Source organism: Oncorhynchus tshawytscha, unplaced genomic scaffold, assembly GCF_018296145.1.
Source record: "Oncorhynchus tshawytscha isolate Ot180627B unplaced genomic scaffold, Otsh_v2.0 Un_contig_7792_pilon_pilon, whole genome shotgun sequence".
Taxonomy (NCBI): domain Eukaryota; kingdom Metazoa; phylum Chordata; class Actinopteri; order Salmoniformes; family Salmonidae; genus Oncorhynchus; species Oncorhynchus tshawytscha.
Genome location: NW_024608822.1, coordinates 30,485 through 35,000, shown reverse-complemented (window position 1 = coordinate 35,000; position 4,516 = coordinate 30,485).

Here is a 4,516-nt window from a genome sequence, read left to right as displayed (position 1 = left end):
GAAAACAGGCTCAAACTATCCCTTTAAACACTTGGCCTTTTGAGGTTGAGGGATTCAGGCCATAGAGGTTAAACATGACAGAGATAGGCAGACGACCAATGCTAAAGCCCAGTCCTCATTGTTGACAGCCTCCTCCTCATTGTGGACAACCTACTCCTCCTCATTGTGGACAACCTACTCCTCCTCATTGTGGACAGCCTACTCCTCCTCATTGTGGACAACCTACTCCTCCTCATTGTGGACAACCTACTCCTCCTCATTGTGGACAGCCTACTCCTCCTCATTGTGGACAACCTACTCCTCCTCATTGTGGACAGCCTACTCCTCCTCATTGTGGACAACCTACTCCTCCTCATTGTGGACAGCCTACTCCTCCTCATTGTGGACAACCTACTCCTCCTCATTGTGGACAACCTACTCCTCCTCATTGTGGACAACCTACTCCTCCTCACTGTGGACAGCCTACTCCTCATTGTGGACAGCCTCCTCCAGCCTCATTGGTGAGGAATAAACTGACATTACTAAGGACCTTTACCAGGTAGAGGAATAAACTGACATTACTAGCCTTTACCAGGTTGAGAATAAACTGACATTACTAAGGACCTTTACCAGGTAGAGGAATAAACTGACATTACTAAGGACCTTTACCAGGTTGAGGAATAAACTGACATTACTAAGGACCTTTAGGTAGAGGAATAAACTGACATTACTAAGGTAGGTAGAGGAATAAACTGACATTACTAAGGACCTTTACCAGGTAGAGGAATAAACTGACATTACTAAGGACCTTTACCAGGTAGAGGAATAAACTGACATTACTAAGGACCTTTACCAGGTAGAGGAATAAACTGACATTACTAAGGACCTTTACCAGGTAGAGGAATAAACTGACATTACTAAGGACCTTTACCAGGTAGAGGAATAAACTGACATTACTAAGGACCTTTACCAGGTAGAGGAATAAACTGACATTACTAAGGACCTTTACCAGGTAGAGGAATAAACTGACATTACTAAGGACCTTTACCAGGTAGAGGAATAAACTGACATTACTAAGGACCGTTACCAAGGAGGGAGAATAAACTGACATTACTAAGGACCTTTACCAGGTAGAGGAATAAACTGACATTACTAAGGACCGTTACCAAGGAGGGAGAATAAACTGACATTACTAAGGACCTTTACCAGGTAGGAGAATAAACTGACATAACTAAGGATCGTTACCAGGTAGAGGAATAAACTGACATTACTAAGGACCTTTACCAAGGAGGGAGAATAAACTGACATTACTAAGGACCTTTACCAGGTAGAGGAATAAACTGACATTACTAAGGACCGTTACCAAGGAGGGAGAATAAACTGACATTACTAAGGACCTTTACCAGGTAGGAGAATAAACTGACATAACTAAGGATCGTTACCAGGTAGGAGAATAAACTGACATTACTAAGGATCGTTACCAGGTAGGAGAATAAACTGACATTACTAAGGACCTTTGCCAGGTAGAGGAATAAACTGACATTACTAAGGATCGTTACCAGGTTGGAGAATAAACTGACATTACTAAGGACCTTTACCAGGTAGGAGAATAAACTGACATTACTAGGTAGGAGAATAAACTGTTTACCAGGTAGGAGAATAAACTGACATTACTAAGGACCTTTACCAGGTAGAGGAATAAACTGACATTACTAAGGACCTTTACCAGGTAGAGGAATAAACTGACATTACTAAGGACCTTTACCAGGTAGAGGAATAAACAGGTTACCAGGTAGGAATAAACTGACATTACTAAGGACCTTTACCAGGTAGAGGAATAAACTGACATTACTAAGGACCTTTACCAGGAGGGAGAATAAACTGACATTACTAAGGACCTTTACCAGGTAGAGGAATAAACTGACATTACTAAGGACCATTACTACCAGGTAGAGGAATAAACTGACATTACTAAGGATAAATAAACTGACATTACTAAGGACCTTTACCAGGTAGAGGAATAAACCTTTACCAGGTAGAGGAATAAACTGACATTACTAAGGACCTTTACCAGGTAGAGGAATAAACTGACATTACTAAGGACCTTTACCAGGTAGAGGAATAAACTGACATTACTAAGGACCTTTACCAGGTAGAGGAATAAACTGACATTACTAAGGACCGTTACCAAGGAGGGAGAATAAGATGTTAAGTTATTACCATGGACCGGCGGTTGGTTCCAACAATTGCGTCATGAGACAACAAACCCGTCAGAATAACAGGTCTACTGTTATTAATGATCGAACCTTAAAGCCATGGTTCACGACAGACTCTGCAAAGCAACATGTTGAAACAGGCCAACAGAAAGCTACTCACTGAGGAATCTACCTCACCTTTCTCCTAGGCCTCAAGTAACCCAGGAAACGTAGGTTGATTCTAAAGTAGAAAGGAACGTTTCAGCAGAAACTCTGTCATGAAAATGACAGATCTACCTAATCTGTTTCTGGTTGCTGTTATACAAGTAGCATAATGTCAGAATGCAATGTAAAAAAGCTGACAGACTTCGCTCTTTCATGGTCATGGGAATGAGTGTATATTATGAATTTCCATTCCTGCCTATGTATCGCCAATATAATATAATGATATGTCATAGCCCTTTCACCTCCCTCCCTGCCTGAGACGGACCAGGTACCTCTTTTAGCCCTTTCCCCTCTCAGCCTGACACGGACCAGGTACCTCTTTTTGCCCTTTCACCTCTCAGCCTGAGACGGACCAGGTACCTCTTTTAGCCCTTTCACCTTTCAGCCTGAGACGGACCAGGTACCTCTTTTAGCCCTTTCCCCTCTCAGCCTGAGACGGACCAGGTACCTCTTTTAGCCCTTTCACCTTTCAGCCTGAGACGGACCAGGTACCTCTTTTAGCCCTTTCACCTCTCAGCCTGAGACGGACCAGGTACCTCTTTTAGCCCTTTCCCCTCTCTACCTGAGACGGACCAGGTACCTCTTTTAGCCCTTTCATCTCTCAGCCTGAGAAGCTGCAGAGGTCTGAAACGCGTCCACCCTACAGAGCGACACACACAGACACACACCTGGCGGCCGTCCATCTGACGGAAGGTCCAAGTGCCCAGCCATGTGTAAACACACACACGTCCAACAACCCTCCTCAGCGGGCACAAAGCTTCAGCACTCCAAGCAATGCCATGGCCTGCGTCCACCCTACTACACCTCACACTCACAGACTTCTAGCAGAGAAAACTTCTCCAGACAATGGTAGTGGTGCAGTTCTTTGCTAGGTCCTGTCCTGGCTTGTCAGGTCCTGCCCTGGCTTGTCAAGTCCTGCCCTGGCTTGTCAAGTCCTGCCCTGGCTTGTCAGGTCCTGTCCTGGCTTGTCAGGTCCTGCCCTGGCTTGTCAAGTCCTGCCCTGTCTTGTCAGGTCCTGTCCTGGCTTGTCAAGTCCTGTCCTGGCTTGTCAGGTCCTGTCCTGTCTTGTCAGGTCCTGTCTTGTCAGGTCCTGTCTTGTCATGTCTTGTCAAGTCCTGTCCTGTCAGGTCCTGTCTTGTCAAGTCCTGTCCTGTCAGGTCCTGTCTTGTCAGGTCCTGTCTTTTCTTGTCTTGCCAGGTCCGGTCTTGTCAGGTCCTATCTTGTCAGGTGCTGTCAGTCTTGTCAGGTCCCGTCCTGTCTTGTCAGGTCCTGTCTTGTCAGGTCCTGTCCTGTCCTGTCTGGTCATGTCCTGCCCTGTCTTGTCAGGTCCTGTCATGCCCTGTCTTGTCAGGTCCTGTCCTGTCTTGTCAGGTCCTGTCCTGCCCTGTCTTGTCAGGTCCTGTCCTGCTCTGTCTTGGCAGGTCCTGTCTTGGCAGGTACTGCCCTGGCTTGTCAGAATATCTCATAATGAGCCTTTGATTGGTCAGATTGTGTCAGTAATTCCTTATTATGTACTTTGTAGTGTTGTGCTGCAGTATGGGAATGATGACTCCCTCATTCCCATAAATAAAGATGTAATTTATAATAATTATAATATATTGTGACAAATCTGGAACATATTCTATCAACTTTGAACAAGTAATCAGAAATTAGCCTAAACCCAAAATTAGATGCATGCTATTGCGTACACAAATCTTTTAAAGAATCCATTCTTTGTAAATCACCATAACCGAACAGTCTGTCCCTTTCCAGGCCACATAAGAGACATCATATTGTTTCCTTATTCCTCCAGACCTCTAGATCTGACCCTGTCTCTCATTGTGGAGCAGCTTTAAGGCCCACCCATTCCAAACCTGATTTTCCACAGGTTTATGCTATTCTGCCGTTGGAGCGTACCGTACCCCCACTAAGTCTTAGACAATGTCCCTTTTCCTTTACCACGTGTAGTCTATATCAGAGTCTCAAACGGCACTCTATTCCCTTTAGGTCCTGGTCAAAAGTAGTGCACTCTATAGGGAATAGGGCTCCATTTGGGAGGTTCTGGCCTGTTCAGTTCCCCAGAGACCTGCGGTGTTTGTGATTTCATGGAGCTTTTCCTCCAGCCTGTTAACCATCTG